A 14,741-nucleotide genomic window follows, 5' to 3' on the forward strand; every position below is an offset into this window, starting at 1 on the left:
AGGGATGCACGCTTCATCGGGGGCCTCGTCCCGAGCTGAAAGCGGGAGGAGGGGGCCCAGTGCCAAATGCACCCGCCTGGCCCCCTTACGGTCTAGAGGGCCTAAAGAATGGCAGCAGACCGAGGGTGAGACCTTCGGCGTAGACGAGGAACTGCTTTACCCATGGGCAAGAAGGAAGCGGATTGGGCCACAGCCGGTTCGGGCGCACACGCTCGGGGACCCGAGGCCGTGGGGGATATGTCGCGGGGCGTCCTCGCTGGGCCTCTCTGGCGGTTCACGCTTCGGCGCCACGCCACTCCGTCGCAGGCTTGGTCTGATGTTTCAGACTCACGTCAGTGCCGGGGGGCCACGGAAGGCCTCCACCTACCGGGGAGCGAAGGTTCCTCCGGGGTTTCGCGGGCTGGCTCTCGTTGTGTTCTCCCTGGACCCAGGCGAAAGCCCTTCTGAATGTTCCTCCGCCAGCCCGTGGGCTCAGGTGACTTACGGAGGTCGACGGAGGTCAAACCAGGATCGGACCGCAATTCCGGTCTCCACAGTTTCCGCAGGCCCGGGATCCCGTGTGCGGCACCCCTCGGGTGGGGTATGCGCGCCCCAATATACTTACACTGAGGCTGAAGCGCGCCTCGTGCGACTCTTCATGGCGAGTCCCTCGCAAATGTGGTGGGAGGGCCCCTCCGGTGAATGGGGGCTCCCTTCCTGGCCGCCAGAGCCCTCGATTCGTCGGTCTGCAAGAGTCTTTCGGCCTGGCTCAGCACTCTGCGGTGCACTGAGTCAGAGCGTGGTGTCATTCGAGCGATCCCCTCAGGGCCGCGAGAGGGGTGCAGCTCCAAAGGGCGTCTCAACCCGGTCCCTGGATGAGGGCCGCTGGCCCGCTCAGAAAGGCCCCAGCCCAGCCGTGGCGTGTCTGGGAGCTCGCTGGGAGGGGTCGATCCTCCAGAGGGACACCAGCCTCCCGGAGCGCCGAGAAATACTGTCCCGCTCGTAGAAATCCGGTGGAGGCTGGCAAGCGTGCAGTTCACCACGCCCCAGCTCCGGCGGGCGCCGGACCCGCCGCACCCAACCCCAACCGAGGACTAATGAGGCCCCGGGCGCCCGTTTTAAGGATCCGAGCGCCGGAGTCGAAGCCTGCGTGGCGCGTCCGCTGGTCGGGCCGGAGTCATTCGCCGACGCTGTCAAGAGAAGCACTTAGGTCCGACCACGCCCGCCTTTGAATCCGAGGTGGACGCTCCGAAGCCGTTCACTGCCCCTTGCCTCAGTGGTGCCCGTCAGACCCGGCCATGTGGGCCCCAATAGCGCTCCCACTGAGGCTGTCCGCTGCCACTTCGGGCACGGTTGTTTCGGCCGCGGTCCCTCCGACCCTCTGTCCAACCCAGAAGCAAGTTGGGATGCGCGAGGGCCCAAGGCCCGGCCTCCCGCGTTTTCGCGAGCCCCGAGGACAAGGGCCGGCGAAGGGGGGGCAGCGGTCCTGATCCGTGACGCTCTTGGCCAACCTCTTCCCCCCCTGCGCACGCTCACAGAAATGCCAGTCGACAGAGAGGTCCGTCGCTTCCGCCCGCTGCGGCGTCCGATCGTGTGGAGCCCGGACGGGTGGGGCGCAGCCCGGCTGGTCCGCGCCGCCCCACCCCGTGTGAGGCCAATCGGCGGTCGGCCATTTGCAGCCGGCTAGGTGTGAGGCCCGTCGGGTCGGCTGCGGGCAGTGTTTTTCCGCCTGGAAGACTCGGATAACCAAGGCTGGAAAGGCCGTCTCCTATCAAGAATTCCCCGCACATTTTTGTCAAATGGTTTGAGGGGGGAGTCGTTCGTCCTGCTGAACGTTGGCCTGTCTATCGGAGACGCTGGGCGCCTTAGAGCAGAGGCCTCCAACCCAGGCTTCCCACCCCCCGGGGGCTCTCTCGTAGCCGAGGGCACATCCATCGCAGGCAGGACGACCCTCTGTGAACCAACTCTGTGAGCGCAATCGGGGACTCGGCCAGCGGCTGAAATTATTCGGCCGCCCCGAAAAGCCCCGCGTCCTCAACTCGAGTGAGGACGCTGTGAGTCGGCAGTACTGTCTGCTCTCCTCAAAAAACTTGATGGGGCGGCCCACTCGGCGGCCAGACCACGGGGGCGGAATCCTTCGTCGGCGATTCATGTGGGTGCGCTCTTCTGCCGCGGGAGAGGCCGAAGGTGCATTTTGCCCGCCGGCAACGGGTTGAGAGCATGCCGGGTCGCAGGCGTCGTCGGTAACATGAGAAGGGGTCCACGCCGCTCTGAATTGAGTGGGTGAGCCCCGGTCTTTGCCCTGTCACGCGGGGGCGCAGAGCCGATTCTTCCTTGCTGCAAACGGGTGACTGATCTTTATCCGTCCGAAGAGCTGCGCCAATTCGCCCCCGACGTTGAGCTCCCTGCGAGGAGGTGAGCGGGCTGGGGGTTGGTACGTAACCCCGGGAGGGAAGCCCACCGGCCAGCCTCACTGCCCCGGGGGCGCGGGGGAATGCTTCGCCCCCGCCCTCGAGGAGCTTTTCTGTGTGAGCGGCTTCCTGCTGGGGCAGGCCCAATCAGACCTTCGGGCTGGATCCTTGGACCCATGTTCGTCCTTAGAGGGCAGAGAGACGTATGGACGGATTTGTCTGCTTCACCGAAGGGCGTGACGGAAGCGGGGTGTCCGCCTCAGGCCCCAGTGCTGAGCGGCAACCTAAGCACGCTGGTCACCGCCTCACAGTGCCTGAGGGGGACAGTCACCGCCTGATAGGGCCAAAGGCCTCCTGGCCGCGATCGGGGGAGCTGCCTGGGGACGTTTGCGACCCGGCCGACTCTCTGTCACCTGGCGCAGGTAGACAGTTCGGGACAAGGCTCGGAGATCTGGATCGTGTGGAGGTCTGGCACTCTAGGGTCAACTGACTCGGGTGCTTGTCTGTGCGAGCGGAGGGACAAAAAGGCGGCCCAGACCTGTCAGGGCCCGAGGTTTCTGTCACTCCAAGGCCGGGGCTGAGGCCGGGCTCGAAGCTCAGAGGGGATCTCTGCAGCGCGGCGGATCAAATCACGCCGCGGCCCGGTCTGGCACCAAGCACCCCCTGGCAGGTCGGTATCCATCCTGCATGGAATATCTGAGTGGGGGGGAATTCCGTTGAGGGCACTCTGGTCCCCCTGTGTTGCGTGGCCTGGACGGCTCCTCCGCCATAGTGTGTTCAGCTCCTGGGCTGGGCGGGGCGAAGATGGAGTCGAAGGAGGAAGTCCGTGCCCGCCCATCTCCATTATCCGGTCACTTGCGGATTCCCCAAAGGCCCCGGCTGGGGACATCGCAAGGGTCGGCCCCCACTCCAGACCTGGGGGCGACGGGGTGCCCGGGCCTCGCCCACTTATGGGGTTGTCTTACTGCCCGGATGCTCGAGTTCGCCAAGGCTTGGCCTCTCTGCGCCCCCCAGGCCCTTGCCCGGAACCTGTTTCTGGCCCGCCCTCCTGGTCCCTGAGCTTCCCCACCGGTGCCCCTCCCAATCAGAACAGTGGCCACTGGAACACAGGGAGGAGAAAGTGTGAGCCCGCGGAGGCAGTTCATCCAGGGCCCGCGGACGCGGGCGGGTGTCGAAGGGGCTGCGGCCGTCGAGCGGCCAACTCACCGGTGGGGGCTCCCGTCGTCTAGGAACACGCCCATCGAGGGCCACGCCTCGGGCACGCCCCTGCGGACACGTGCCGGCAGGGCCAGGGAGCTGTTTCAGGCCCGAGGGGCCTTCCGTAAAGGCAGCCTCATGGTTGGGTCGCCGCCCGTCCCCCGAACGCCAGAAGCCGGTTCTTCGAGATGGCAACACGGGGTGCGGGAGAGCAACCTGACTGGCGGGGTGCAGCCTGGCGCATCTCCACGGGTTAGGTAAGTGTCGCCCAGGCGGCTGAGCGGCCCCAGCGGCGATTTCCAACACCCGACCGGAGGCCCTCTGCCCCGTTCAGGTGCCGAGGTCAGTCCCGCAAGTGCAGTGAGCCGACTCCTATGCTTGCCCAGGGGGCTCCCCCCTCGATTCCCTCCTCCTTGTCTGTACTCTCGGCGCCTCCCCTTCAGAGGCTCCTTCGCAGATGGGCGGCCGGCGGGAAGCCAATCATCCCAGAGTCTGGGAGGTCCATAACCAAGGGTGCAACTCCCCCTGGGGCAGAGGACTCGAAGCCGCAGCGCGCATACGGCGCCCATCGGAGGTGCACTCTGGGCGATGAACAGTCGTGGGCGTTCCTCCTTGCAGTCGTGATTCCCGATCGGGCGCCAACTTTATCCTGGCAAAGCCGGCCAGGACTGGGCCTCATGGAGCATCGGGACGCCGGGGCCCCTCACTTTGGGAGAGCCGTAGGTGGGCTGTTCTGCGGCTCCTAATCTGGAGAGCGGAGCAGAGGCTGGTGCAGAGGCGATTTCGTCCTACCGAATTCCGTAGTCGTGGGGGTTCGCAAGAGCTCTGGCGACTGGGGTTTGTGAGGCTGGGCAAGACAGTGGCGGAGCGCGCTCCGGAGGGGACGCAGGTGGCTTTAGGCGGTCGCTTCGCAGGGGGTGCCCTTCCAAGCTACGGTGCACCCGGGATGACGGCCATCACGCCTTCGGTCCGATGGCGCATCAACTCCGTGGGGATGGGCAAAAGCCCGTCCTGCCCCTGAGGCTAAATGCGCGCGCCGCAGACAGCGGAGAGCATGGCTCGAGCACAGTAGGGCGACGCATTCCCCGGGCGCATGCTACGAAGTTGAGACGCATTCAGGGCGATGCCCGATCTCCAGGTGCCCCTAGGGGCTTCTGCAGCAGAAGAAAGGCCGGCCCGTCTTCCGTCCACTCCTTTGGTGCGTGAAGGTCTTGCTAGGGCTGGAGAGCCCGACAAGCTGGAGTGTTGCGCCTCCGCTCCCCCCACCAGACGCGCTTCTGGCCCGACTCGTCAACTTCGCGTGTACCCCCCAAGGCCCCTGGGGGGCGGCAGCTTAGCTGTCCCCCCGGGCACGAGGGGAAGGGAGTTAAACCAAGTCCCGTCCGTCTCTCACCTGGGCAGCGGCAAGAGGTCGTTCGACTTGGATGCCAACATGCAGGGGGAGGAGCAGTCCCACGAGAACCCGAACAGCCGCGGGCGCCGCCGCGTCTCTCTCTGGAGCAAAATCGCTGCTGTCCCTGTACTCACTCTGCCGCCGTCGCCCACACCCCGGGTCAGTGGTGCGGCAGCCACAGGGGGGCATGGAACTTTCAGCTCCTGCTCTACTGCCCAGAGAGGCCCCCTCGGGGCTGCCCGCCCCATCGCCCTGGCCTCACGCTGGTCCTGCCTCCGAAATCTCCATTCAACCTGACTCCCTTCGGAAGGTCAGACCTTTATGCTTTTTCCCGCCGTCGGCCTGTCCATTCAAAGGCCTGGCTCGAGGCGCTGCAAGGGCGCCCCCCTGGCGCCACACGGCGGGAGTTCTGAGTTAGGGGTACGGTGAGAGCCAAAAGATGCCGCCGAGGGGAGTGCGTTGAGACTAGGCGGCTCGCATTTGGGCCTTTTCTTCGCCGGGCCGAGTGTTGTCCCAAGCTTGCTTTGCCAGCTTATGCGCTGGTATGAACCCTGTTGCTCCCCGCCGAACTTGCGCTGGACGCAGTTCCTTCCGGCCCCCGCAACTTGTCTCAGGCGCAGGTGCAGCCCGCCGCGGGAGAGTCTTGGAGCCAGCACGGCCGTAGGGCGGGTTGCAACTCCAAGAGTTTCCTTGCCGGTTCCAAGCACCCATACCCCCATTGGTCCCACCCGCAGCGGCGCCGGAGCGGGTCTCGGGTTTCACAGCTTCGTTTGGAGACCACCGCCGGGGGCCCCCCGGTCCTCGGCCCTCGAAGTGGCTTCCAGCCAGTGCCTCCGGGCCGACCCGTGCCCAGCCTCGGCCCTACGTTCTTCAGGAGAACAAATGGGGGCGCCCGCGAGTTTCCGCCCGCCCTTCGAGGCTCATTGCTGCCGTCATCAGTCCTCCCGCGCAGCCTCAGAGAGGTTCCTTCTGTGCGCCACGTAATCCCGACCAAGGGAGGTTCTGTCATGTAGGGTATGGGGCCACCGAGGTGGGTCCGCAGAGGGCTCAATGCAACGCAGAGACTTTCTTACGCCGTTCCCAAGTCCCAGAGGTGCTCCCGCAGGGCGCCCCACTTTTGAAGGCCGAGACTTGGGGCGCTCTCCCGAGAGCCCTGACTCGCATCCGCAAGTCTTGATCCCGAAGTAGACGGGAGCGCTTATTGCGGGCCAGGACCGCCGTCGGGAGAGTCCGGCCTCCCCAAGGGACCCCGCCGTTCACGAGCACGAAAGGGGCCTCCTTTGTGACTATCCTTGAGACTTGGTTGCTTTCTTATTTTCTTTTGGATTATTTTTTCGTGATTCCATTTTTTCTCCTCTGCTAGCTTTTTAGTTATGTATACATCTATATATTTATATCTACTTCTACATATGTGTGTATACATATATAATTCATTTTAATTCAATTGGTGGTTAACCTAGGGATTCAATATTTACCTGCACAGTCATGTGGTTTATAGTAGTTTTACTACTTGTAAACAATCAAAAATCTTAAGGTGCATTCAATTCATTTATTACCTCCTGCCTTTTTATTATTACTGTACGTGTTTTAATTCTATGTCTTGCTTCAACCTTGCCAATTGTTATCTTTAAAAAGTCAATTTTCATTCTTTTTATATATTCATATATAGATCAATATACATAAATACATATGTATTTGTATACGTATACATACATATACCAAAATGTATATGGAACACTTTTGCTCTTCTTATTTCCTTCTTGCAGTTCTGAGACTCGAGTAGAAACATTTTCTTCAACCTGAAGAAATCCCCTTAGCGTTTCTTGCAGGCAGATCTAGGGTGTATTCTCTAGGTTTTTTTGTGGGACATTGTTTTCCACTACTTAGAAAACCTTGCCTTAAAAACAAAGAATGAGTGTAAAGGTGGACATATTAGATAATGTAGGATCTGATGGATAAATATTTTTATTTATGTGGGAAATTGATTACTTATCTGATCTCCCTGGTGTGGGGAAGCAAACAGCTTTATCCCTACGTACAGATGTCAAATATACTGCTCACAGCTGTCTTAGTAACTAAGTTAACAGTCTTCTTTATGGTTTGATACCTTTAACAATAATATAAATAGTGACATTTTAGCTGCTTTGTTAGTAGATCTTAATGTAAGAATGCCTGGCTTATGCTGAATACTCAGTAAATATACGCTGAATGGATGAGCATGAAAAGAGGTTTTTAAAAATAGCAATCATTAAATTGTAGAAGTAAAGATATATTTCATCACTTGTCAGTTACTTGAACCCTATTTTGAGCAGCAAACATCCCTAATAAACAGAGCAGCCATCAGTTACATTGGCCAAATATTAAGTAAAAAGAAACATAAAGCATGAAATGACAGATTTTCTGGTTACAAATGAAGAGAAGATATTTGAGAAAATTTCCAAGATGCTTAATCTTCTCTTTTTTTTTTATCATGACAAGAGTCACACCTTTTCTATTTAATTTTGCTGCAGAATTATATCCATATTACATAATTAGAAGCCCGTATAAATCATGTGTCAACGCCTATCCAAATGGAAATGAGTGTATATGTAGAAAATGATCACATAAATCACATCATAAATTTAAATCTATGAAGAACAAATTTTATATTTAGAACTTTGGTAATTATCAAAGATACCCTTCATCTACACCTAACAACACTAAAATGTGAGGAAGTCATATCAAGATATATCTCCTTTCACTAATCTAGGTAAATTCTCAAAATTCAGTTTAGGTACCAACACATCTGCCTTCTTTATGGTAAACACAATATGTGATGTGACTTCTTCGTGTGGAGATACATAAACGCAAAGCCCATGTATTACTGCACCACAGGGGAGCGCTTTCTTAACTTCAAATAACTTTCTTTTTATTCAGATAGTTTGGGTTTCCATTTGGTGCAAAAGTAAGGAAGGGGTCAGATTGTTATTTCCTGAAGACATTAACATAAAATAAAACTTTAAAAATCTCTATCTTGTTTTAAGAATTTATTGTCTAACAATTTCTGTAGCAAAATGGCTCAAAATCAAACAAAATACCATATTTTATTGAATCTAAGTCATCATCAGTTGTAAGATTATTTTATGTACGACTGAAAAAGAAAAAGCCTCAATTCTATTATTACTCAATGCTTGTGTTTTAAAGAAACTTTTTATTTTAGAAGAGTTTTAAGTTTACAGAGCCCACTGATTTTTAGTCATTAAAACTGTTTTAGTACATTTAATGACAGAGCTCTTGGAGACTTTGGATAAGGATTTTAAAGCATGTGTCTTTCTCCTGCATATGTGAAAGACTGAATATAAACAAAATTAATTAGCTGAGACATTTCCAAAGCTTCTTGGTGTTCAGCGTTCAGCTTTCTGAATCACAGCCTCTGCTGTCCATTTTCTTTTTCGGTACCCTCTTCACCATCAAGAACCTTGACGATGCCCCAGTTTTTAAAAGCACACACCAGTCAAATTGCTGGGGTTTTCTCTCTGGTTTATATTCATTCTGCAAATTTGACTGCTGGCCCTTTTCTCGATTTACTGGGTGTAGACATGATTCTGGCTAACCATGTTATCCAAATGTTATCCATGTTAACTGGTAACATGGATAACCATGTTACAATCCCAACTGGATAACTGTGTTTTTAGGATGCAGTCAATTTCAGATTAAGTGTGAAACTAGGAAGACCATGTGAATCATAGAATGAATTCAATACTGGAATTCTTTTCTCTTCACAAGCAGCCCTCCCTCCACTACTTAGCACAAATGGGCTGGGCAATAAAATAAAATAATACAATACAACATATTTATAGTTATTATTCCTGTTTTAATGTTAGAGAGGAAAAATATTTAAATAAAAGTTTTTCATACATTTTGAAATCATAGAATTTTTATACAAAAAGAAAAACTGTATTGTTTTGAACATTACACTTTATTATATCTGGTTAGCTCAAAGCCAGCACCAGGGGCAGCGGGGGACTGCAAGACAAGTGACTGAGACCTAGAAAGATGCATGCAAACCACAGGTGCATGACCATGTAGGGAATAACAAGATGGGTAAGCCTATGCATTAGTTGTCACATGAGGCCAGGATCAGCAATGAGGATTACACAGGCAAGCTGCAAGGCTCAGGGCTCAGACAGAAGTCAACCACCCCAGGATAGGAGGCTAGACAATGACAGCAGCAACAGGCCAGGGCACTCACTGGGGACTCGCTGACCGACACTGATTCAAACACCCTAGGTAGCCTGGCTCCTAGAATTCACGCCCAAGGCCAAGTCAGCTTTAATCCTTTGACTCAGTCACACCCACATCCAGGGCCACCCCTGTGTCTCAGGTCCATTTGCACTGAGCGTTTGTGCTCACCTGATTTCATGAACAGGCTTCCCATCAATCTCAGAAGTGGGTCACACTAGTTGTGAATATGACCTAAAGAGCAATACATGGGTAAGTAGACGAAGTGAGAGGAATAATGACAAAAGTGCATTTCGGAAAGGTGAAAAGACCCCTACCAAAGAAGACATGGTATCTTTATGGAAGAGGTGCCAAAAGCCTTTAGAGTCAGACAGACCAATATCTGAATTTAGATCAGTCAGTTTATAATGTGTGATCTTAGGCAAATAACTTCTCTGAGACTCAGTTTCCCTTTTGTAGACTGTCTCAAAAGACCGTAGAAGGAATAAAATGAACGAAAATACATTAGCAGAGCACCTCGCCCACAAAAAGCGTTTGACAAAATGGAGACTATCCTGTTATCATTAAAGTATATTCATGAATTTTTGAGGATTCTTTTGTGAAAAACTTGCACTTAATGCTAAAATTAATTTATAAGGACTTTGGAGCTCATATGGCCTTTCAGAGTACATTGTGGCTGTTCAAACAATGTATGTCATTTGAATTAACAGAAAAGTCTGTGTACATTTCAAGTTATAAATCAATTAGAGAGCAGCCCCGTGGACCCTATATTTTGTTATCCTATATTCGTATAAAACGTCATTTGTATATAATAAGATAGACATTATATATCATTTTTCAACATATTGGGAAGATCTGATGGTCTCCTAAGTTCCTCTTTCACACGCAGATAATGACATGCCTTGAGCTCCATTTTTAGAAATCTCCTTTGAAGTGCACATATCTGGCCTTCTGGGGACTTCTTCCGTTGCACTGCTCTTTTTTTGCTTATGTACACAAAATAATTTTTTTAAAGCTATATATCTCTTGCATATTTTAAATTTGTAAACAATTTTGTCACACATCTAATAGCTTAAAGGACACATTTTCCTGCATGTGCCACCTTATCTCTGTTCATTAAAATATATTTTTATCAAAACCTTGTAGTGCAGATTTTATCATTCAGCTTATGGCAAATGTACACCATATAATCCGATTGACAAAGCCAGCCGTCAGTGTCAAACTAATCAGTCCGTCCCGGTTACTTTATGTTAGAAACAAACTGACCGGGGCTGGCCCTGTGGTGCAGCGGTTAAGGGCACACATTCCGATTCGGTGGCCCGGGTTTCACCAGCCCGGATCCCAGGTGCGGACATGGCAAGCCATGCTGTAGCTTGAGTGTCCCACGTATAAAGTAGAGGAAGATGGGCACAGATGTTAGCTCAGGGCTAGTCTTCCTCTGCAAAGGAGGAGGGGTTGGCAGCAGATGTTATCTCAGGGCTAATCTTCCTCAAAAACGAAAAAGAAACAAACAAACTGACCTAATTTTGCAATTCAAATAAACGTGGTAATACATGTTCTTATGGCCAGCTACCTCATCTTTGAATTTAATTCATAATAGATTAATGAATGAATAGCTAGATAAATAGATGGATGCATGAATGGAGAAATAATAAATAGATGAATAGATGGATGAACGGAGAGATGATAGATGCATGGGGGCTTTGGCATAAGTTTGCTTTCTGAATGAAATAAGGCACTACTCTCTGCAATATTTCTTACTGAAGCTTTATTTGCTTCTCTGCCACAGGACATTCTCTCAGGAACTATGCACTTTGAAACTGTTTTTTGTTTGTTGTCCAGATTTTGTGCACGGGGTGAGAGATTCGGGCTGGGAGAGAGGGTCTGTCATGTAAAGTAGGAGAAGGCAGGTGTACAGAGGAGAAAGTGACCTTTCAAGCAGGTCAGCTTTGAAGAAGACGACCTATGGCAGTTGCATATCTAGAAAATGACTCCCTTTAAACTCACTATACCCTAGTGCTCTCTGTAAGAGTTCTCATGTATGCCCACTGATATTCATATCCCCGTTTGAAGACCAACGCCCTGGAAGGGAAGGCTGGGATCAGTGAATAAAGTGTAGCAAACATTTAAAACTCTAAAAACAAAGGGTCTCTTTATTTAATGCATTTCTTGTCATCGGAATTATTTACACAGAATCTAGGTGGTCTGTTGTCAAGGATGATATAGAAGGAAGGATCTTTGCGTTGAATATAAATATACTGAAGAGTGAAAGGTCTCTGCCAACTCAAGGATCTATGATATTCTAGCCAGGGTTGCTCCAACTTTAGGATGCACTTGAATCGTAAACTATTTCCTGAATCCTGAAAGGAAAAGAAGTCATTATCTCTTAATAAACAATGAGTGTTTATTTTATTTTTTATTATCTCTATTTCTCTGTTTTTACAGTTGGTTCTATCTTCTGCAGTCACCTACTGTTTGCCAACTGTTAGCTAACACAATGGAATGTAATTAGCTTAATAATACAGGAGGTGATTTTTTTAACTTCAGAAGCAGGAAGGTCTAAACTTGGGTTAGAAAGGGCACATGAAGTTTATACAATTGGTCTCAACAAGGTAAGACTTACTTCTGGGCCAGGGGCACAGGGGACAGGAAGAAGGGATTGGGGTGTGGAGGGCAGGGAGAGCAGACAGGGAGAAAGGGTGGTGTAGCAACTCAGGTTTGCCACCTTGACAGGAAAGCTTATTAGGTGTGTACTGTTTGTTTCTCATACAATCAAAAGGGAATAGAATTATGGTAAGCATTCTATCTGGGTTTTGGGGAGTCCCTAGAAAGTCTGACCTTGAAGTGGCAGGAGTGTGGATTAGGGTGGGAGGTGGGTGGTGTGTGGGGAGCCATCTGATACCTTATCATTGCTCCACAGGTACTCCCACTGCTGTTTTGATCAATGAAAGATATGTCACTGATTCCATGACAAAGGCAGGATGCTTTTACACAATAGTATCTGAGAAATTATTTTCTTACAGCCTGACAAAGGATGGGCCTTCTTATATTATTCTGAACTTCAGGGGAGACCCGACCCTGTGAAGCAACAGTTAAAGGAACTCACAAAAGAAGAGAGCAGGACTGGCTCTGCATAAGCATCTCACTTATGAATGTCATCTGCCCTACTCTGGGCCTCAGTGATGCTTTCGATCTCAAGCTAACCGAGGGCAACACAATGGAGGTAACTATTTCTAAAGATATTTATCCCATGCTGGTGAAATCAGGTTTAAAAAGTCGAATTTCCAAAGAAACAACCTGTTCTGAGGCTGTGGTGGTGCGGCAGTACTTACAGATTTGTTTGGATCCATGAGCCAAGATTTAAAAAATATATTGCAAAAGTTTCTTTCGCCCTATCAAACGAAATGTGAAAGAATCCTGGCTCTGGAGAGGTTAAGACTATATATCAAGAAAAACCACATTCAATCAATTATCATAGTTGCGGAGCTGCTGCACACAGGAGACAGGGAAATCTAAAAACGAAATTACTTGCTTGCAGGATGCATTCAGAAGAAACCACAGGAAAGAAACTATAACTTACTAATCTATAATGAGGAAGCCAGCGGGAAGGAGGCCTGGAGCGTCCAGGGCCGGCCGGGAGAGCGCCTAGACTTGCGCCCCGCCGCCACAGTCCCCGGGGTGCCCGAGGCCTCCCGCGCCCTGGGCAGGCGGCAGGGCAGGGCAGGGCAGGGCAGGGCAGGGCAGGGCAGGGTTTAGCTTGGCCGCGGCGGCGGCGGCGGCGGCGGCGGCGGCGGCGGGAGGCGGTGGCAGGCAGGCGGCGGGCGGCGGAGCGCGGGGCGCAGGGGACGCGGGCGGCCGGTGCGCGTCACAGGGGAGCTCGGGCGCGCGCGTCACAGACGCCAGGCGACGGCGCGTCACGGGGCCAGGCGACAGCGCGCGCGCGCGCGAGGCTTCTTAGGGGCGCCGGCGGCGCTCAGCGTCTACGGCCATACCACCCTGAACGCGCCCGATCTCGTCTGATCTCCGGAAGCTAAGCAGGGTCGGGCCTGGTTGGTACTTGGATGGGAGACCGCCTGGGAATACCGGGTGCTGTAGGCTTTTGCCTCCCGCCGCCTCCCTCTCCTTTTGCGCCCCCCAACGGCCCCAGCGCCGCTCCTCACACTCCTCCCCGCCCCTCCTCCCTCCTCACCGGTCGCCCCATCGCCCCGCCACGCCCCCCACCGCTGTCCAGCCGCGCGAGTGCCCCGCGGCCGCGGCGCCACCACGCCGCCGCCGCCGCCGCCGCCGCCCAGCCCTTCCACCTCGCGGCCCCACGGGAACCCAGGGCCAACCGGGGCCGGCCCCGCGTGGCCGTGCCCCCGACGCCGCCCTCGTCCGGCGGGCTCCCTCTGTCCTCGGCGGCCTCTTCCCACCCGCCAGGCTCCTGAGAGACCCTAGCGGTCCACTCGGCCGGCGCGGCACCCAAGCAGTTGGTCGAGTCGTGGTGTGCGATGGAACGGATCCCGCTCCGGGCTGCGGGAGCCCGGACAGCTTCAGCAAGCTGCCAGCAGCCCCTCCGTCTTCCAGAGCCCATCTAGGAAAAGACCCCGGGTCAGGCCTCTCCAAACAGCACCTACAGAAGGACGGGGCCCACTGGGCTCGAGAGGGCCTTCCAGGCCTGGCCATCCATCCCAAGCGGGACGGCTTCTGGATTTTCTGATGCCTGCGCCGTGTGTCAGCTTCTCCAAGTCGGTACCTGGCTGTCCTTGATACCGTCGTTCGCGAGAAACCCTCGTTTCCGCACCGGAGTTGGTACGGGTCCTTTTGTGTTGTCTTTCCTTAAAGACGTCCCCTTCCCCCAAGTGTCTAAGTTTCAAGCGCCTCCCCCCGCTCCCCGGCTGGGATGCAACTCCGTCTCCGTCTTCGCTTTTGTCTTTTGGGGGGGGGGGGGTCCTGCCTTCGTTTGAAAGGTCGGTGTCTGGCTCCTCGTGGATCCCTTGCATCCGTTTTGATTCTGAACAGACTGGATGGAAGGATTAGGAATCTTGCTGCGCTGGCCCAGGGTTTTGGTGTCCCCTCACTCCAGAGTGCCTCACTCTGTCCTGCCCCCTCCTGGCCTCTGTCTGCCAGAGGAGTGGACGAGTCCCCGAGAGGACATTTCCGTCCTCAGCGGCGCAGCCAACTTCACAACTCCTTGGCTTGAGCTTTCATATCGTGCGGCTCAGGCAGCTTTGAAAGTCTGCTCTTCCCCTGCCTGTGTCCGCGCAGACTATCGCGGAAAGGGGATCCGGGAAAGCGGGAGGAGTTTGCTCCAGGGGAGGGAGAGCGGGGATGACGGGGAGGAGGAGAGGGGAGACTTGCCTCAGATCGCACGGACTTTTACATTTCAAGGGGGGAATTCATCAAGGTAAGCCGTCTCTTCCCCACCGCAGACAGAAAGCAATAGTTGCTCGCTGTGGAGAAGCTGGGACATGCGGGCAGAGCAGGAAGAGAGGACCTCAACCTCCATCCTCTCACCGTTCAGCAATCATCCTGGGAGCGAATATCCTCGTGTTTCCCTT

At 53.4% G+C, this 14,741-nt stretch overlaps 1 non-coding gene across 1 annotated transcript; it reads left to right on the forward strand.

The window, feature by feature from the left end:
* The first annotated feature begins 13,179 nt into the window (after positions 1–13,179).
* LOC138919260 (5S ribosomal RNA) lies at positions 13,180–13,299 on the forward strand. The gene has a single exon (XR_011429288.1). It is a non-coding gene; the product is annotated as a 5S ribosomal RNA (ribosomal RNA).
* Positions 13,300–14,741: the final 1,442 nt, after the last annotated feature.

The sequence above is a fragment of the Equus caballus genome, chromosome 1 (assembly GCF_041296265.1).
Source record: "Equus caballus isolate H_3958 breed thoroughbred chromosome 1, TB-T2T, whole genome shotgun sequence".
NCBI classification, from domain to species: Eukaryota; Metazoa; Chordata; class Mammalia; order Perissodactyla; family Equidae; genus Equus; species Equus caballus.